Genomic DNA, 21,617 nt, shown 5'->3' with positions numbered 1-21,617 from the left:
GGGCTATTAGAGAAATAGTGTTAGAGCAGACAGATGCTGTCATTCAGTTTATATTTTGGCAGGGGAGATAAGCTGTAAATACAGATGGCATAATTACTTAATTACAATTATAAGTGCTACAAAGAGAAGCCTAAATGCAATGGAAGCATATAAATGGCTACCAGTTGCCATCAAGTCGATTGCACCTCACCTCTGGCTGGACTCAAACCTCCAATCTTTTAGTTAGCAGCTGAGAGTATTAACCATCTGCACCACCCAGGGACTTCATGTAAATGGCTAAAAACAACCAAACAAACCTGATGCCGTGGAGTCAATTCCTACTCATAGCAATCCTATAGGACAGAGTAGAACTGCCCCATAGGGTTTCCCAGCAGCAGCTGGTGGATTCAAACTGTTGATCTTTTTGTTAGCGGCTGAGCTCTTAACCGCTGCACCACCAGGGCTCCATAAACGGTTAAAGGGGGCTTAAATCCAGAGAAGCTTCATTGAGGAAGTTAATAAGCCAAGCTCTGAAGGACGAATAGGCATTAACCGGGCAAGAGGAAGGGAAAGCATTGCAGTCAGAGGAATGGCATGTGCAAAGGGCCTGAGATAGGAGCTGAGAGTATGAAAAATCCATTCCATCTTGAATTTCACAAGCCAAACCTCAGTTTACGACCCTCTATTACCGGTTCATTAATCTCTGAACTTGAATGTCATATTCAATTTACAGGTGAACTGTATTTTAAAAGAAAAATGAACTGTTTAAAAATTTTTTTTAAATGTTTTCCATAGCAAAAATAGTATAAATTGTCCCTTGAAGTCCAGTCAAGCCACAGTGTAACCACTGTACCCCCAATGTTTAGCTCGGTGCCCTGACTATTTTCCCTGAATAAGGTTCTTCCTCAACAAATAGATTTTTTTAAGTATTTGGGTTCCCTTAATTTTTTTATTGTGCTTTAGGTGAAAGTTCACAGCTCAAGTTAATTTCTCATTCAGATATTTACACACATATTGTTTTGTGACATTAGTTGCAACCCCTACAATGTGACAGCACACGCCCCTTTTCCACCCCGGGGTTCCCTGTGTCCATTTGACCAGTTTCTCTACCTTCCTGCCTTCTTGTCTTGCGTTTGGACAGGAGCTGCCCATTTGGTCTTGTATGTATATCTGATTCGACTAAGAAGCATGCTCCTCACGTGTATTATTATTTTTTTATAGTCCTGTCTAATCTTTGTCTGAAGAGTGGGCTTCAGGAAAGGTTTCAGTTCTGGGTTAGCACAGCTTCTGGGGGCATAGTTTCAGGGGCTCCACTGTTCTCTGTCAGACCATTAAATCTTAACTTTTTACATGAATTTGAATTCTGTTCTACATTTTTCTCCTGTTCTGTCTAGGACTCTCTGTTGTGTTCCCTGTCAGGGCAGTCATTGATGGCAGCTGGGCACCATTTAGTTCTTCTGGTCTCAGGCTGGTGGAGTCTCTGGTTCATTCGATCCTTTAGTTCTTTGGGCTAGTATTTTCTTTGTGTCTTTGGTGTTCTTCATTCTCCTTTGCTCCAAGTGGGATGGGACAAATAGATGTATCTTAGATGGCCACTCAAAAGCTTTTAAGACCCCAGACACTACTCACTAAAGTGGGATATAGAACATTTTCTTTGTAAACTATGTTATACCAATTGACTTACATGTCCCCCAAAACTATGGTCCCCAGGCCCCAGCCCCAGCTACTCTGTCCCTCAAAGTGTTTGGATATGTCTAGGAAACTTTTTTGCTTTTGCCTTCATCCAGTTGTGCTGACTTCGCCTGTATTGCGTGTTGTCCTTCCCTTCACAAAAGTTGAGCCTTACCTACTATCTAGTTAGTGATTTCCCCTCCCCCTCCTTCCCCACCATCATAACCATCAATGAATGCTTTTTTCTGTTATAACATTTTCTTGAGATCTTACAATAGTGGGTCTCATACAATATTTGCCCTTTTGCGACTAATTTCACTCGGCATAATGCCCTCCAGATTCATTCATGTTGTGAGATGCTTCGCAGATTCATCTTTGTTCTTGATCATTGCATAGTATCCCGTTGTGTGTACATACCACAGTTTATTCATCTGTTGATGGACACCCAGGGTGTTTCCATCTTTTTGCTATTGTGAATAGTGCTGCAATGAACATGGGTGGGCATATGTCTATTTATGTGACAGCTCTTATTTATCTTGGGTATATTCCTAGGAGTGGGATTGCTGGATCGTATGGTATTTCTATTTCTAGCTTTTAAGGAAGTACCATATTGTTTTCCAAAGCGGTTGTGTCATTTTACATTTCCACCAGCAGAGCATAAGTGTTCCAATCTCCCCATAACCGTTCCAACATTTCTTATTTTGTGTTTTTTGCATTAGTGCCAGCCTTGTTGGGGTGAGATGGTATCCCGCTGTCGTTTTCAACAAATATTTCTTAATGCATGAAAAAATACAATACTCCTGGATTATAACCAATAAACAAATAGAACAATAAGGTAGAAGTAAGTTTAAAATTTCTTTTGTATGTTGAAGATGGAGGATAGTTTAATTAGAGAAAGACATTATGTCATTAATGGAGATTTTTGTGGAAATTCTAAAAAGAACTTCTGTGCACATTAAAAAGTTCTGTAGAGGTTGATGGCATTGACTCTTTTGAAGTCTAATTTTACATTAAACCTTAAAGTTTTATCGTGGACCCAGGAAACATTCTATAAATGTTGCTAGATAATATCCATGTACAAAATTAATATTCTTAAAGAGATAACTTATGTAACATTTGCTACTTTTATAAACATAAGTTGCATTCAAAACATAAAACACAAAACTTGAAGCTGTCTTTTTCCTTGGTATAGTTGTATCACTCTCTCTACTTTTTTGACCAAGAGACATGATCAGACATATGTTCTAACTCAGTGGCATCACCAGGGTTAGTGTCACTCGGTGCGGTAACTCATGGTGTCACCACCCTGCGTAGACCTCCTCCAGTACCAGACCGTACAGAATCCTTAGTAATGTTTTTTGTACTAATGTTACTCGTAAATTGTAATTTCCGTATATCACTCCTTTGCCTTTAATTACTGCTCCGCTCTCAAAACAGTTAATGCTATGGCTTCCCAAATATTAATTACCACAATATTGTAGCTAAAACACCAGAAAATTTGACAAAATCAGTGACTATAAAAACACTGGCTGCAAAAAAAAAAAAAAAACGGCATGTGCTTTTAGCACGTGCAGACAAAATCATGTGATTTGAAGCATCAGTGTAACTGGTTAATGATGACAGTTATGACCAGAGTGCATTTATAAGGTTCAAAAAGTAAATTAGCATAGAGTTTTAGCCTTGTAGGTGTTTGATACACGTAAGCTAGGCTTACGAAAAATGCTTTTATTGTTGTAACTAACCACAGGAATATTTTCATAAAAAATAATAAATTTCTGCTGAAATACTACACAAAAATTTTATAGACAGTCATTTTGGTATCACCCGGTGTGGTCCACACCCACCCCTGCCCCCTTAGTGATGGTATGGCTTTAGTGTCTTAAACAAAATAATGTGACAGAAAATAAGAGAGAAAGCTTTTTTGTTTCCCTTTAGCAAGCACATAGGAGTTGAAAAGAGGAAAAGGAGAAACTAAAGGATGAGTGTGTGAGGATGGGGGTGTGGGTGCAGCTGTGGGTGTGGGTGTGGGCACGGGCCCAGGTGTGGGTGTGGAAGAGGAAGACTCGGCATTGGCATGAGCCTGAAGAGAGCCCCACCGCAGCCTGGAGTGGACGTAACTGTCCGGTAAGCACAGAAAGACAGAAGGGAGTGTGGCAACTACAGTCTCTCTGGTGAAGAAAAGGTAGACAGGAAAAGAGAAGTAGCATCAGGCCATTCCCCCACTGGTCAAGGTGGTGTGGTCAGTCAGGGATATTTAACGGCTTCCTGTGACTACAGGGCAATTAGAAGATTTGGCAGTGTACAGCTGGCTATTTTGGATATAATTTTCACATGTTGTGAGTTCACAGTGTAAGAAGTGCCTGTATTACGGGGTTAAACTTTACTGGATGATCTCTAAATGTCTCTGCTATCTCCTCTAATGTATTACGACTATGATGTAAACTGACTATGAAAACCAAAACCAAACCCGTCGCTGTTGAGTAGATTCCAACTCATAGCGACCCTATAGGACAGAGTAGAACTGCCTCATAGAGTTTCCAAGGAGTGCCTGGTGGATTCAAACTGCCAACCTTTTGGTTAGCAGCCATAGCAACTAACTGCTACGCCACCAGGGTTTCCAAAAATTTGAGAAGAAATAACTCATAGGCTCCAGCGAGATATGAACTCATGACCCCTAGTTTACAAGACCAGTGCTCTAACCCCTGACCTATAGGGCCTCACAAAGTGACTATATAAATATTGATAGATAATATTTATGCACATTTACCATGTGATATGCACTGTATTTAGCCCTTTACATTATTTGTTAGGTAATTTATTCTTCACAAACATCTTATGAGCTCAGTATGATTATCCCTATTATACAGCCAAGGAAAAGTAGGCTGAGAGACAGGCTAAGATCACAGAGTAAAAACGTGGTACAGAGCTCCTTTCCAATATGAAGTACACTGATGAAGACAGTCTCTCTCTTCTCCCTGTGCCTCCCTTCTCCCTTGCTCTAGCTCTTAGGGGCCTGAAGGGGGCTGGGCATGTGTAAACAGACGTTCGCCCTCTTACCTTTTCTTTCTTACTCTCTCCTCTCCACGTCTAAGCCCCTTGCTGATAACCTAACTTAGGATTCCAGAGCACCTGGCTCCAAGTTACAGCACGGGTATCTCTGCCCGCACCCTCCTTCCCTGTTAGCCTAGTCTCATGTTCCCTCCTTTTGGCTTGAGGAGTTGCTATCACCAGTGTGGGGTAACAACCCAGTGGTGTCTGGACCCGATGTCGGCCGCATCTCCAGGAGACCAAAGAAAGACTCCAGAACCAGTGATTGGGACACAAGGTTTATTCCTGGAACTTACAAGACAATCCAGGGCAGCGGCTGGACCAGAATAGCGCTCTACCACCTAGCAGGGGGCACAAGCTTATATACTGTTTCAACCGGAGCTAAGGCTTATTGTTTTTCCTCCCAAGTCCTTGGGCAGCCAGTGTTCCCAGGGACTTCACGTCCAGGCCCAGATGTTTTCCTTCTTGTTGCTAAGGCATTCCTCGGCTTTGGCTACCGGCCCACTCACGCCACTCCCAGCTTTGTACCTTAGCCCGAATTCATCCCTAATTCATCCCCAGCATGCCTCGGGGAAGAGCAAAGCTGACTCCATGAGGATGCGTATAGCTGAACAGCGTTACCCTACAGCCCACCCCTGCAGACCCTCCTAATGTCCTTACGATCTTACCGCCCCCTCTTCCACGATAGCCCTCAGACTTGGTATGCAGAGGAGCATTGCAAAACCAGACCACATACACAGTATAACCCATAACACAGGAAAAGACATAGTAATAAGAGTCCCAATATCACCCAGAAGCCTGTCCACCAGGCGGATGGGAGAGATTGAAGCCAGCTGGAGTTAGGGTCAGTGGCATCATGTTTGATAGCAGCGATGTGTTGCTGCAAGTCCTGAAGAGCCAAAGACACATATTTAGAGGCGTCAGGGATATATATGCAACACTCAGTTTTTACCATGTCACAGGTGCCGCCCTGGACAGCAGTCAGGATGTCAACGGTCATCCTATTCTGAAGGATGACCTTCCGTATTTGTTGAATGTCCCCAACCAGAAGGACGACAGCCTGCCTGGTATCTTTAAGGCAGCTGTGGTGTGTGTGGCTAGCGCCTCCACCTGCCACTCCACATCTACAGTGGTGGCCTGGGGTGAGAACAGTGCCAAAGAGGAAAACCACCATGATGTGCACTGGTATCTATGCCAGGCTGTACAACGGCTTGCCAGTTGCTAGGAACACTGGGGAGGGTGGTGTAAATATTAGCGGCTATGTATGGTGCAACACCTCACCCAGTCATAGGGCAGGTATTGCCACCCCTGTAGGACTCATGTCCAAAGCCACCCCTTGGGCGACAGGTATGCCCCTGCCCATAGGCTTTGCTTTTGCTTCCCTAACTACTGGCAACAACTAGCAGGGTTCTAGCATACTGTTGTTGAGGGGTCTGACCCATCACCCTGAGGGTGATGTCCCATCCTGAGGCTCCCTGCAAAGGGGAACTTGGCCCTTTATAAGGACTTGCTTCCACTTGCAGTAAGGCGTTATACACTGCGCATGACTTTCTCCAACATGCTGTACCTCTCTTCTGCTCCTCGTCACAACTGGGACCAAAATCCCAGTGGCACTCTCTTGTTGCTTTGCTGTTGCCACAAGCCCTACCCATACCCCTCGGGGTAACAGGCTATGTCCAATTGGCACGGCTGACCTTGTGTTAACACTCCTAAAGCCTGTACTTGTTTTACAGCAAACTTCGCCTGCTGGAAGGCTTCCTCTTCCTTTGTCTCTCAGTCCCACGCTGCTCTTCTTCTTCATTACCTTACACAGGGACTGCAGGGTTTGGGCTAAATGGCACCAATACCCTAGGAGCCTGACAAATGCCTACGGTTGTTTTACAGTTTCTGGGTGGGGCTAGGCTTGGATGTTATCTATCACTGCTTCAGGGATCACTTGTGTCTTACCAGATAATACCCATGTACTTGACTAACAAGCCAGGCCCCTGCATTTTTCCCTTGTTCACCGCCCATCCCTGTGACTGGAGGTGCATGACTACCTCACCAGCTGCAGTCTGCAAAGAAGCACAGGAATCAGAGGTCAGCATGACATCATCAATATAGAGGAATACGGCCACCTTGGCTGGGGGAGTCCACCACTTGAAGTCAGCTGCAACTGTGACATGGCATATGGTGGGGCTATGCAGGTACGCTTGTGGGAGCACGGTGATGGTCCACTGTCTCGCCTCCTAATTGAAGGTAAACTGGTCCTGGCTGCTTGGTTGTAGAAGGATGCTAAAGAAAGCGTTAGCCAAGTTAAGCACAAAATAAATGCCCAATGTCTCCCCTATTTGTTCCATGGCACCTGAGGTGAGGGTTGCCTGGGTATAGCCACACAGGCTGTCTGTCCGAGTCTCGAGGCAGTGACCTCTGTGCAAACCCAATTTCCATATGCCCTGCTAAAAACGGCCCTAACTGCAGCAATTCCCATCAGGACTTGGAGGCAAAAGTCTACAAAGGTGTGCATTAATACATCATCATTACATACAACAAGGATTTGTAGGGGCCCCAAAGTCAGGCTGGGGCAAGTGTCTCAATAATAGTGATCTCAGACCCAAAAGTTTACCTCACTGAAATTTAATTGTAACATAAGGCCTTTGGTCCTCAGTGGTGACAGAGACCTAGGCTTAATCCTCAGTCTTAACTATTTCTGAAAGATCTAGGCGAAGTTGACAGAGCCCTCAGGCATTTGTGGAGCCACACCTCCACCATACAAGTGCAAGCATGGGTTCAGACCAGTTGCCTGGGAGCGTGGAGGGCGGCTCTGCTATCTTAGTTTGCCCCTTACTATTGCAGCTCCAACTATGCTACTGCTCGGTTATCTTTGGCAGGGGCAGCTATCAGAGAATTCCAGAGAGGGCCTCTGAGGTGTATTCAAGGCCGCTCAACACAAGCTATCTTGAAGGGCTTTATATTCCTTTTTTTCCTCTGTTTTAACTCTTGCGTTGCACTGTTACAGGGTGTTCTCATTGCCAGGGACCGGCTAGCCCCTCCAACCATCTCCAGTCCCATTGTTGGAGGGCTTTGAGCAATGGCTAAGGGACTGTTCCCTCAGCTCCTGAATCTACCATCTTTACAAACCTGCAGGTGAGCATTTCTAGTTGCTCATCCTGTTCACAGATGCAGCTGCTTAGTATGTCAGTCATGCCCTCACATGACTGCTACGCATACCTTTCCAACTGTAGCTCTTTCTGAAAAGCTCTTATGTGAGCTTCAGCAGCTAGCTGGACTTTGCTGGCCAACCTGGGATTTCCCCCACAGAAAAGCACGTGGGCTGACCTCCCCACATGGCGGTCACTGGCCAACTTGGGATTTCCCCCACAGACACCTCTTGCTCCTGCAAACTGGACACTAATGTCTTGATGGAGGAGGAATGTACGGCACGCAAATCCTTCTCTGGTTGCAGGTCTGCCTCCAGCTGCCTAATTCAGGCCCTAGCGGCTACCTCTGTGTCAGATGCCCCTCTCAAGGCTGCCAGTAGGAGCCACCCTATACTAGCTGTCACAGCACGCCAATCTGGCTTTCGTTTTGGGGCCTCCAACTGATGCAACACATCCTAAATGGCCTTAGACATTTTGGGGGCATCCCTGTACTCAGGCAGTGGGCTCCAGCTATCCAAGATAGCTACCACCCCCCCACCCCCACATGGAGGACGAGGGCCATCCCAGGATTCCTCCTGTCACAGTCCCTTTCCCCAGCATATGTCCGGCACTCACGGAGGTTCCCTCGGGCTCCTGGCTGGCTCACCAATTGTTGAGTAACAACCCAGTGGCGTCTGGACCCAAGGTCGGCCATGTCTCCAAGGGACCACAGAAAGACTTTGCAACCAGTGATCAGGACATATGGTTTATTTGGGGAATTTACTTACAGGACAGTCCAGGGCAGTGGCTGGACCAGAATAGCACTCTGCTACTGCCTAGCAGGGGACACAAGTTTATATACTGTTCCAGCTGGGGCTAAGGCTTATTATTTTTCCTCCCAAGTCCTTGGGCAGCCAGTGTTCCCAGGGACTTCACGTTCAGGCCCAGATGTTCTTCTTCTTATTGCGAAGGCATTCCTCGCCCTGGCCACTGGCCCAGGGATACCACTCCTGGCCTTGCACCTTGGCCCGAGTCCATCCCTAGTTCACGACCAGCATGCTTCAGGGAAGAGCAAAGCTGACTCCATTAGGAGTGAATGCACATAGCTGAAGAGCAGGCCCTACAACCACTTTACTTTATTCAATCTCAGGCTTTTTTTACCTATCTCTCGCTAGGTGAAAGACCATTAGGTCTCCCCACACTGATGTGTGTTTTCCGTTTGGCTCACCTTAATTCCTCCTTTTCTGATAACCGCATGCATGCGTGAGTTGTGGCAGCTGCCATTCCATAATGTAACACACTCTTTCTTTCATTCTTGAGAATTAAATCTCTGACCAAAGAGAGTTGCTGAAAATAAACAATAAAACCCAGAGTTGTTGAAATAAACCCTCTTTGTCAAAGACAGACTGTGTTGGATTTTAATCCTGCAGCTTTCTAATTTTCTTATTGTAAAATAGGGCTGGATTCTTTTAAAGGCTCTCACACAGTATTCATTGGATTTAAGTTTTTTAATAATTAAAATGATTAATAAAGTATTCAAGAAGCAGTTCATTGCTCAATGAATTGCTACTGATGTCTTTACCATGCTGGAGTCCTTTTGGCATCTCTGTTAAGTACTTTCAAGAATAAAAAAAATCAAAGAAATACTAATTACTACCATTATTCTACTTAAAAAATATTCAGAGAACAGAACCAAGTCTCTACATTAATTCTATCAAATCCTGCAATTTTCAGGGCTGAGTATAGGTCAATTTGAGAAAATGTTCATCGTTTCCAACCCTTAAGTTTCTTTCTGACGATAGCTACAATGCAAGTCTGTGTGGAAACCACTAAATCTGGCTGGCAATTGACTTTTTGTCAAATAAAAATATGTAGAAAAACATTTGAAAGTAGTTTTTCATTAAATTTTTATGGTTTTTAAAAATCAAGCATGGTAGTTTAATGATTGCAAACCATCTTGTAGTTTTCAAGAATTCAGTGGCCTGAATTTCTAATTATAATACTCATCCTTTAGGTATGGTCCTAAACTCTGCTGACTTCAGAGCTCATTACATCTGGTAGTTCTAGTTTATCAGACTCAGAAACCAAAGCGTGTGCGCGTGCACACACACGTAGTCAAAAGAATACTCCGTGTTGGAAACCTAGAACCATTAACTTTCTAGGAGAATGAAAAATTTCTTGTCAAATGGCAATCTGGAGACATCACAGGTCAAGAGCATATTACACTGACTTGTTTTACCTTTCTTAAATTGGCCACATGATATTTGCAGGAGTCTCAAGTGCTAAAGCTTGAACAGACAGGGCTCCAAGTAGAAATGCTTTAAGGTAACTCCATTTTCCAGTTCTCTCCTGCAGTAAATAAGTAAAACAGGTGAAGCAGAAAGCCCATCATTTGAACAATGCAGAATTCTCACATCCTGTGGTTTAGTGAAATACTAAAGGATCAAAAGTCACAAGTCCTCGATTCTAGTCCTGGTACTACTATTTACTACCCAAGCAACTCTTGTAACCTCTCAGTCTCTACTTTCTTTTTTTTATTATTATTTTAATTGAACTTTAGATGAAAGTTTATAGAACAAACTGGTTTCTCATCAAACAATTAGTACACGCACTATAGTATGACATTGGTTAACAACCCCATGACATGTCAATACTCTCCCTTCTCAATCCTGGGTTCCCTATTACCAGCTTTCCTGTTCCCTCTTGTCTTCCAGTCCCTGTACCAGGGCTGGTGTACCCCTTTAGTCTCGTTTTGTTCCATGGGCCTGTTCATCTTTGGCTGAAGAGTGAACCTCAGAAGCAGCCTCATTACTGAGCTGTAAGGGTGTCCGGGGCCATATTCTCAGGTTTTCTCCAGTCTCTGTCAGGCCAGCAAGTCTGGTCTTTCTTTTTGAGTTAGAATTTTGTTCTACATTTTTCACCAGCTCCATCCAGGACCCTCTATTGTGATCCCTGTCAGTGCAGTCAGTGGTGGTAGCCAGGCACCATTTCGTTGTACTGGACTCAGTCTGGTGGAGGCTGTGGTAGATGTGGTCCATTAGTCCTTTATTCTTCCTTGCTCCTGAAGGGTTGAGGCCAGTGGAGTATCCTAGATGGCCGCTCACAGGCTTTTAAGACCGCAGACACTACTCACCAAGGTGGAATGTGGAACATTTTCTTTATAAACTCTGTTATGCCAATTGAACTAGATGTTCCCTGAAACCATGGTCCTCACAGCCCTCAGCCCAGCAATTCGATCCCTCAGCAAGTTTGGATGTGTCTATGGAGCTACCATGGCCTTGCCTTGTACAGGTTGTGCGGGCTTCCCCAGTACTGTGCACTGTCTTACCCTTCACCAAAGTCACTGCTTATCTTTTTTCTATTAAGTGTTTTCCATCCCCTCCCTTCCCCTCCCTCGTAACCATCAAGGATTGTTTCTTTTTGTATGTAAACCTTTTCGTGAGTTTTAATAGTAGGGGTCTCATACAATATTTGTCCTTTTGTGATTGACTTATTTCACTCAGCATAATGTCCTGTTCTGAGTTCCTTTTGTTTGCAGATTTCTTTTCCATTTCTTTTGCTTTTGCAGATTTTGTTTTTATGGAGACTTTATATTGTCTTTAATTTGATAAGTAGATTTGTTAACTTTCTCTGTGGTTACCTTGAAATTTACCCTTATCTTCCTAGGTTTGAACCAATCTATTATTACTTGGTATTGCCTTGCCTTTCTCTCCATTAGAAAGTTCTATACCTATACCGTTTATTCCCTCTTTTATTTTTCTAATGTTGTCATTTGCAGATTAACCTCTCTGGTTCCCTGTTGCAATTGTTTTGGTTTTGGATAGTCCTTGAGAGTTCATTTCCCAGGTTGGTATCTCGCTGGTACAATCTTGCATCCTAGATTCATGCTGTGGTCTGATGTTGTTTGCTCTCAGACCAAAGGACTTCCTTTAATAATTCTTGTAAGTTTGGTTTGGTTTTTACATATCCCCTTAATTACTGTTTATCTGGAAATGTCCTAATTTCACCATCATATTTGAATGAAAGGTTTTATGTATGTATGTCATCCCATTGCCTTCTTGCCTGCATGGTTTCTGTGAATAATCAGAGCTTAGTCTTATTGTTTCTCCTCTGTATGTGACTTTCTGTTTTTCTCGAGTTATTTACAGGATTTCTTGTCTTTGGTTTTAGTGAGCGTGATTATGATAGGCCTTGGTGTTTTTCTTTTGGGGTCTATCCTATACGAGGTTTGTTGAGCTTCTTAGATGGTCGGTTTTTCATCTTTTATGATGTTAGGGAAGTTTTCTGTCACCAGTTCTTCAATGACCCTCTCTGTGTTTTCCATTTTTCTCTCCCTGTTCTGGAACTCTGATCACTCACAAATTTTTGCTTTTGATTGTGTCCCACATAATTCTCAGGGTTTCTTCACATCATTCTTTTTTCTGGTTTTTCCTCAGAGTTGTATTCAAGTGTTTGTCTCCAATTTCGCTGATTCTGTCTTCCATCATTTCAAACCTGCTCCCCAGCCCTTCTATGACACTGTCCATTTCTGAAATCTTGTTGTTTATCTTTTGGATTTCTGTTGTTTTTCTATGATTCCTAGTTGTGAATTTATTTTGGCATTTTGTTCCTGTACTATTTTCCTGCATTGCTCCATTTTTTTTGGTCTGTATTTTCCATGAATTTGTCTGCTTTTTCCAAAAATTTGTCTATTTTTTACTCATTTTTGTCTGCTTTTTGCTTCAATTCTTGGATTGCTCTGAATATTAGAGATTTGAATTCCCTGTCAGGTATTTCTAGTGCCTTTTCTTCTACTGGAAAGTCACCTGGTGTTTTCTTTTGGATGCCTACTGGACCCATTCTAGTCTATATTTTAATATGTTTCAATATTGTCTGCTGTCTTCAGAACATTCAGCAGTTATTTTCTTTGTTTCTTGATTGTAGATTTGTTTGTTTCATCCTGCTTTTTTGTTTTATTTGGCTACGTCTGAGCAGGCAGGCTGTGTGTTTTTTGTTGTTTGCTCATCTGTAGTCACGGTACTTTTCACCTCTTTGTCCAATGGGTAGGGCCAGTCATTCAGCTATGGTGCAGCAGAGCAGGTCCAGCTGAAGGGGAGGGGCTGGGATGGGTTGTTTGTGGCTCATACTAGGGCCACCAGGGTGGGCCAGGAATCAGTGCTGGGCAGGTTCCAGTAGGTTGTGCCTGTGCTGCCTGGGGGTGTGATATTCAGTGCATGGTACAGGCAGGCAGGAAGGAGGGGGGGTTGTGATGTGTGGAGCTAGTAGGGGTGTGGAAGAGAGGACAGAGAGGAGAGAAAAACAGAAGCCAAAAACAGGAAAACAAAGAAAAAGAAGAGTGATAAGGGAGCTTGCCATTGAAGTGGAAAGATGAGAAACCAAAAAATGGAGAAAAAAGAAAAAAAAGGAAGAAAGAGAAAGGGGGGGGGAATGACTAGATAAAAATTTGGAAAAGAAAAGCCCCCAGATGTCCCAGAGTCCCACCGGTGGGGCTGCTAAGACCAGGGAAGTGGCTCCCAGGCTGCACAGTGTAGCCTGGCTAGAGGGGGTATACATGTCACACAGCACCAGGTGTTCAGGAGACAAGAAAAGAAGGTAAGTGTAGAGAGATGACAACTAAGAAATGAAGACAGACAGAAAGGGAAAAAGAGAAAAGAAAAGAAAAAAACAAAAAAAGAAATAAGGAAGAAAAAAGGAAATGCCCCCAGGGATCCCACTACACGGCTGCACAGATTGGGGGAGTGGCTCCTAAGCTGTGCAGTGCAGCTAGGTTGGAAGGGGCTCCGAAGCTGCTAAAAGAAAACAAACAGAACAAAGCAAAACAAGGGGGAAAAAAAGCCCCAGGATCCCACAGTGTGGTATTGTGGGCTGACGGAGTGGTTCCCCAGTTGATCGTGGCTTCACAGCATTCCAAGAAGAAGCAAAGATGGCACACGGAGCCAAGTGTTCCAGAAAAAGGAGGCAGAGGCGGTAGTATGCACAGAAGAAACCAGAAGAGACAGAAAGAACCAATACGAGCTCAGGGGCCTGGCCAGTGTAGGCAGAGAAATCCAAGCAGCCTGAGGCCAAAACAGTTGTCTCCCAGCCAAGAGACTGTGGCTGGCGGGAAGCAAAGGAGGCTAAGGTGGGGGGGGGGGGGCGGTAGAAGGGAGGGCTAGGAAGGCATATATTGCTCTTTGCCGGGTGCTCTATTTCCTGCTGGGAACTTCGTGAAGCTGCTTTCTCATACTTCCTGTCTGCTGATCTGTGATGTAGGGGTGGGGCAAATCCAAGCAGCAGGGACATCACTGCTCTTCCGGGCCAGCCGAGCCACCACAGCCAGCCAGGAAGCTCGGAGGTAGAGCAGTGGGGAGAGAATGGGGGGTGGGAAAGCGTGTATATTTGGTTACCGGGTGCTCTGTCTTCTCCTGGGAGTTCCCTGAAGCTGCTTTGTGTGCTCCCTGTCTGCAGATCCCCAACAGGAGGACAAGATGGCGGATCTGTGTTGCATTAGCTGATGGGGCCCTCAGCACGTATCTCTCCTCACTCTCCACCCTCTGTCAGTTTCTTATTCCATTCGGTGCTTGGCTGAGTTTTCTATCTCTTCATTTGGCACTTTAGGTTTCAGGAATGACGTTTGTCTCTGTTTTACTTAGTTTTCCGCGTCTTTGCTGTGGAGTGACGGCGTGGTGCTTCTGTCTGTTGGGCCATGTTGGCTGGAAGTCTCTCTCGGTCTCTACTTTCTAATTTATAAAACCCTTTCTAGGTCTCAGATTCCACACAAGTTACTGAAGGAACTTGGGCAAGTCATAAAGTGTTAATTATAAAAAAAAAATTTTTTTTTTTTTTTTTATAGCTAACATTTATTTAGTGCTTACTTTGTGCCAGGTACAAAATTCTATATAGTTTACATGCATTAATTTTGTTCTCACAACAACTGTGAAGCAGGCACCATGATCACACCCATTTTGCAGATGAGGAAACTGAGGTCCAGAGAGGTTAAGACTTGCCTAACATTCACACAGCTAGTGAAATATCAAAAATGGAATTTTAACTCAGAAGTCTAGCTTTAGAGCCCTGACAAGAATTGTTAATTTCAAGCAAAAAGGAGAAAGATTATTTCTAAATGAGGGGATCAATAAAGCAGGTGGTATTTAAGCTAGGTCTTCAAGGACAGGTACGATTTTAATAGGCAGACAGAGAGAATAGATGAGAAAATGGAATGAATAAAGGTAAAATGTAGGAAAACACAGGACATGCATATGGGTGTTAATGTGGGTAAGGTTTGGCCAAAGTACTGCAGAGCAATAATCTGCTGCAAAGCAGCTCATTAGACTGGTCTGGAAACCTTAAAAGTGCGAAATTCACAGGCCCTTCCTTTAGAGATTTTGATTTAGTAAGTCAGCAGATAGGGCCTACCACTACCAGTTGCCAAAAAGTCAGCTCCAGCTCATGGCGACTCTGTGTGTGTCAGAGTAGAACTGTGCTCTATGGCTGATTTTTCAGAAGTATATTGCCAGGCCTTTCTTCTGAGGTGCCTCTGGGTAGACTCAAACCTCCAACTTTTCAATTAGCAGCTGAGCATATTAACTATTTGTACCACCCAGAGATTCTAGGTAGGACCTAGGGCCTGGGAATATGTATTTTCCACAAGCTGTTCAGATGATTCTCATGTGCAGTGACATACGGGAACCAGGCGGGTAGAAAACAAGAGAGACTAATACGAGAGAGCTGAAAACTTAAGTTGGACCCAGGTCATGAAGGGTTTTAATGCAAAATTAAGATATTTGGACTTTATTAGCCAATAAGTCATTACTGAGGTGTTGTTTTGTTTTATGACCTAATATGTGGTCTATTCTAGAGAATGTTCCATGTGCACTAGAAAAGAAAGTATAGTTTGTTGCTGTTGGGTGGGGTGTTCTGTATATGGCTACGAGGTCGAGTTGGTTGACTGTGGCGTTTAGAATCTTCCTTGTCTTTATTGAGCTTCTTTCTGGACGTCCTGTCCTTCACTGAAAGTCGTGTGTTGAAGTCTCCTACTATTATTGTATAGCTATCTCACTTTTCAATGCTGATAGTTTGTTTTATATATCTTGCAGTCCTGTCATTGGGTGCATAAATATTTAATATGGTATATTGTCTCTTTAATCATTATATAGTGTCTTTCCTTATCCTTTCTGATGGATTTAACTTTACAGTTTATATTGTCAGAAATTAATATTGCCACTCCTGCTCTTTTTTGATTGTTGTTTGCTTGATATATTTTTTTCTGTCCTTTGAGTTTTTGTTTGTTTGTGTCCCTAAGTCTAAGGTGTGTCTCTTGTAGGCAGTATATAGACAGATCTTGTTTTTTAATCCATTCTGCCACTGTCTCTTTATTGGTGCATTTAGTCCATTTACATTCAGTGTAATTATGGATAGGTATGAATTTCATGCTATCATTTTGATGTCTTTTTTTGCGTATTGTTGACAGTTTCTTTTTCCTACTTAATTTTATGTGCTGAGTAGATTATATATTATCCTTTCCTCATATTCGTTGTTGATTTTGTTTCTGCTGAATCTCTAATTTTTTTTTGTATTTTATTTTGATGTGTAGGATAGTTTGTCTCCTTTGTGGTTACCTTATTATTTACCCCTATTTTCCTGAATTTAAACCTAACTTTTATTTCTTGTATTGCCTTGTCTTCCTCTCCATATGAAAGATCTGTGACTACATTTCTTAGTCCCTCTGTATTCTTTAAATGTTGTCTTCTTTTACATAATAATATCGCTGTTTCCCTGTTTTGAGCATTTTTCTCTCTTGATTTATTTTTGTGATTTCCCTGTCTGGGCTGACTTCTGATTGCTCTGCCCAGTGTTCTAGTCTTGGGTTGATAACCTGATATTATTGATTTTCTAATCAAAGAACTCCCTTTAGTATTTCTTTCATTTTTGGTTTGGTTTTTATGAATTCCTTAAACTTCCGTTTATCTGGAAATGTCCTAACTTCACCTTCATATTTGATAGACAGTTTTACTGGATATTAGATTCTTGCCTGGCAATTTTTTCCTTTCAATTTTTTTATATACGTCATCCCATTGCCTTCTTGCCTGCATGGTTTCTGCCGAGTAATCGAGCTTATTTTTATTGACTCTCCTTTGTAGCTGACTTTTCGTTTATCCCTAGCTGCTCTTAAAATTCTCTCTTTATCTTTGGTTTTGGCAAGTTTGATTATAATATGTCTTGGTGACTTTCTTTTAAAATCTACCTTATGTTCGATGAGCATCTTGGATAGATATCTTCCCATCTTTCACAGTATCAGGGAAGTTTTTTGCCAGCAAATCTTCAACAATTCTCTCTGTATTTCCTGTTATCCATCCCTGTTCTGGTACTCCGATTACTTGTAGGTTATTTCTCGTTAGAGTCCAACATGATTCTTAAGGTTTCATTTTTTAAAATTCTTTTATCTCATTTTTCTTCAAATATGTTGGTGCCAAGTGGTTTACCTTCAAGTTCAGAAATTCTGCCTTCCACTTGCTCAATTCTGCTCCTCTTTCTATTATCTACTTCTGTAATTTTACTGTTAATCTTCTGAATTTCTGATTGCTATGGATTTTATATTATGGATTTTTCCAGCTTACTAAATTTTTCATTATGTTCCTGAATAATCTTTTTAATTTCTTCAACTGCTTTATCTGGGTGTTCCTCGGCTTGTTCTGTGTAGTGCTTGATTTCCTTCCGGATGTCTTGAAGGGTTCTGTATATTAATATTTTGTATTCTGCATCTGCTAATTCCAGGAAGGCACTTCCATCTAGAAGATCCCTTGATTCTTTGGTTTGAGAGCTTGTGGAGGTGATCATGCTCTGTTTCTTTATGTGACTTGATAGTGACTGTTGTCTCCAAGCCATCTATGTTACTGTATTATTTTATTTTATTTTTGCTTACTGTATCGTAGCTTTTTGTTTTGGTATGCCTGAATGGGTTGCTGGAGTGAACTAGCTTATTTTCGCCTTTGGAGCTCTGACGTCCTGTCCCCAGCTGGCTAGAGCTGTTATCAGGTATATCAGTCTACGAGTCCATTCACTTTTCTTGTATAAATTCAGCTCGGGTGTCCAGGTAGCTGGTCATCAAGTGTGTGGTGTAGGCTCTGTCTTACAGTCTTAGAGGGGCAGGGGTGATTGGTGTAGGTACCGGTATCTGGTTGCAGCAGGGTGTCAACGCTCTGAACAAGGCAGGGGGGTGAGAATCATCTCCCAAGTGTCTCTGAGGAAAGCGTGTCCCTGTTCCCTAGAGCATACAGGTAGGTGGGTTTTGCAGATGGATCATGTGCACCCAGTGTTTTTGGTTGTAAGGACTGGGAGGTATCAGTTATCCTTGGACCCCTATCGTTGGTGACTGGGTGACCTGAGTGGAGCCATCAGTCCTTAGGCCCCTGATGTGGGTAGGTGAGGACCCTGTTTAATAGGCAAAGCGTTGTCAAACATCAAACATCCGCCTCTGCACCACACAGCTGAAACAGCTGTACTCTGCCAATAAGGGCCTATTTTCGTGAAATAGGCCCACAGAGTTCCATGCAGAGGGGAAAGGTACTCAAAGTCCATGGACTATTAATGCCTGGACAAGAGCCGCTTCTGTCCTGAGCTCCCCCGGTTAGTGGAACTGGCAAACTTTTTTTCCTCCAATTGCAAATTTATTCCTTCTCCAAGGCCGGGAAGATGTATCTAGGCGCTCAACAGGGCCTATATCGGGCCCAGGGAAATCTGCTGCTAAAGCTGGCTTGGGGGTGGGGGGTGCGCAGTAAAATATACCAAGTACTTAGCTTTTGCCGAGAGCACCATTCTTCTCTGGTTCTGGAGGTGTGAGTAGGCTGTGTGGCTCGCTGCTTCTCCCTGAGGAAACTGCAGCCAAACGCTAGTACCAGCCAGCCACTGCTGCTCCTGGGGATGGTGCCTGAGGGCTCCCTGTGATTCAGGTCCGGTATCTCCTCTCCGCTTCTGAACTGTCTCTTCCTCTCCCTGCCCTTCAGTTCGTTTTCTAACCTTGCCTTTGATGTTCAGGGCTCCTAGCTTATTATAAATATACTTGTTTCACTTGTTTTTTCGGGTCTTTGTTGTAAGATGGCTCGCCGGAAGCGTCTGTCTATTCTGCCATCTTCGCTCTGCCTCACCTACTCTACGTTCAAAAGCAAGTTTCGGAGTTTCTTCTGACATCCATTGTGGGCTTTTCTTTCTTTCCTTACTGGTGGACAGTAGGTATGAGAAAATTAAAAATCAGTTATTGACATTTCTAATTAAATGCTTGAATGATTTTCAAGGGATGACCCTGAGAGGTTGGTAGTTTGTCTTCAGGAGCTCAAGTCTTTTTGGAATCTTTTATGGTGGGTAGGCAGAATAATGATCCCCCAAAGATGTCCACATCCTATCTGGAACCCATGAATACGTTGGGTAATGTGTTGAGGGGGAGGTGCAGGAGGTGCAATATAATCACAAAGGTCTTTATAGATGTAAGAGAGAGACAGAAAAGAGAATCAGAGAGATGGCAGCATGAGAGAGACTCTACTAGCTGCTGTTGGCTTTGAAGATGGAGAAGGAGGGCCACCAGCCAAGGAATGTATGCAGCCTCTAGAAGCTGGAAAAGGCAGGGAAACCGATTTTCCTCTTGAGCCTCCAGAAAGGAACAGTTCTGCTGACCCCTTGATTTTAACTTAGTATTGGACTTCTTGACCTATAGAACTATAAGGTAGTAAATCTGTGCTGTATTAAATTGCTGAATTTATGGTAATTTGTTATAGCAACAACAGGAAATTACATCTACTTTTCTGGTTATCTCTTGCCCTTTCCTTGCAGGCCCCAACACTGTCTTCTGTACTATTCTTCCCCTGCTCTCCACGAAGGATTCGATATGTCATTTACATCTCAGTACAGTCAATTTGCCACTTCATATTTGCATTTTAAACTGATTGTCCAACAGATTCTAACTATGTAAAAAAAAAGAATGCACCATTTGTTAAAAAAAAATTAGGAATACATAATTAGGTGCAGAACATGCTTGGGAAGAGGAATGATCACAACATCCTTTAAGTTACTCATCGCTAGACATCTATTCAGCCCGCGTATGGTGAGTTTTGACCACAACGAACGGTGTGATTTTTCAGGGTTTAATAATCTGGTGTTTTCTCTTTCTAATGAACTCTTTTTTTCTGGACTAAAATGAGCTGTATTGATTACTATGGATAAGTTTCCTGTGCCAGCCTTCCTAACCCACCCCCCACCCTACCCCACACAGAGATTTGGTTAACTTTTTGTTAATTTGTTAATGTTCTTCAATACAAAATTAATTTTTTAAATAATTTATTTGTTGTTGAAAATATGTACAGCAGAAAACCCGTTGAGGTCAAGTTGATTCTGACTCATAGGGACTCTGTAGGACAGTAGAACTGTCCCATAGGGTTTCCAAGGAGCACCTGGTGGATTGGAACTGCTGACCTTTTGGTTAGCAGACCAGCTCTGAAGCACCTGGGCTCCATACACAGCAGAACATCCACCAATTGAACAATTTCTACATGTACAATTTAGTGAAGAAATTAATTTTGAAGAGGTGGAAACAGGCATCGTCTATTACAACACTGGAAGAAGAAATTTCAGAACAATGTCAAAAGGGGGAAATGAATTTATCAGGTTATGATTCTCTTACCTTTGCTGGTTTGCAGTATCAGTGGAAGTAGTTCCGGTTGGCCAAAATCTAGCTCTGAAAAGTTCAGGATTTTCTCCTATTGTACAGGAATTCTCAAATTTCACAAAGCTTCCCACCCGCCATTGTGTGTTTTTTTTTTTTTTTACCTGCGCTACTTTCTTTTCCCAGCAGCTCTCAAGTGGTGTACCTGCTACAGATTGGTCCTTGATAGCACTTTCCAGCGTGATACATTTCTGAGTACCATAGGTTGGGCTCTAAATCATTGTTTGAAATTTTGTTTTTCCTGAACGTAGAAAGGCTTATTTTTAGGCTAAAACTCACGCCTTTCTGAGAGTCTACATGGACATTAAGATGACTCAGTATGTTTTAAATACATATAAATGGGTATCCAGTCAAACAGGTAGACTTTTTTAACAGGCTAGAAACATTTCTTTTATAGACCTTAACTGCAAAGCCCATGAGTTCCATTTGGATGAAAACTAAACTTTCTTCTGCTATAGGCAGGGGCTTTTGCTAGTTACGAAAAAACCTCGCTCTTCCGGCATCACATCTCTAAGGGGACAATCGCTGTTCTCCGAGACACTGACACACTGAGAAGCGCAAACTGCACCAAAGTCACTGGAGAGGCGGCAGTGGGGCATCCTGGAGGGGTCCGCGTGCAGCAGGGGACCCTGCAGGCCTGAAGGCGTTTCTCAGCACAGGGACCGGCAGGAGACCGGGAGGTGGGAACCGCTGCTGAAGCCCGCTCCAGACAGGCTCCGGCGGTCCGCAGACTGCGCCTCCGGGCCAAGTGAGCCGCGACGCTCGCAGACCTTGGCTTGGGTTTGGAACTGCACTGGCGGGCCTCCAGGAGAAGACGCGACCGCGGGACCGACACCAAGGCGGTTGCCCCAGTTTGCGATTATCTGCCTTTCCGGAATTACGCGCAGGAGACGGCCATTTCCGGTTTCTGGTCCCGCCTCCTAGGCCCCGCCCCCAGGGCGTTTCTCCGCCCCGCCCCCTGGCCTTTTCCTCTTCCCAGCCCCGCCCCCTGCCCTTTTCCTCCCCCCTCCCCCCCCCGCTTCGCCCCGTTCCATTTAATTGTTGGGTCGTCAGCGCCGCACTCCCGCTGGCGGCCGGCAGGGGGCGGAGTTAGAGCTTGGATTTTTCCG

At 43.5% G+C, this 21,617-nt stretch overlaps 1 long non-coding RNA gene across 2 annotated transcripts; it reads right to left on the bottom strand.

Annotated features, from left to right (window-relative positions):
* Positions 1–1,016: 1,016 nt before the first annotated feature.
* On the bottom strand, positions 1,017–21,467 carry LOC111748024 (uncharacterized). Of its 2 annotated transcripts, XR_010321976.1 has the most exons (4): positions 20,467–21,467; positions 10,057–10,166; positions 9,046–9,164; positions 1,017–6,972 (listed from the first exon to the last, which is right to left on the bottom strand). It is a non-coding gene; the product is annotated as an uncharacterized LOC111748024 (long non-coding RNA). The 2 variants fall into 2 exon arrangements; XR_002783962.2 differs by having other exon boundaries at positions 1,017–9,164; positions 20,467–21,465.
* Positions 21,468–21,617: the final 150 nt, after the last annotated feature.

Source organism: Loxodonta africana, chromosome 4 (genome assembly GCF_030014295.1).
Source record: "Loxodonta africana isolate mLoxAfr1 chromosome 4, mLoxAfr1.hap2, whole genome shotgun sequence".
In the NCBI taxonomy this organism is placed as follows: domain Eukaryota; kingdom Metazoa; phylum Chordata; class Mammalia; order Proboscidea; family Elephantidae; genus Loxodonta; species Loxodonta africana.
This window is presented reverse-complemented; position numbering and strand designations above follow the sequence as displayed.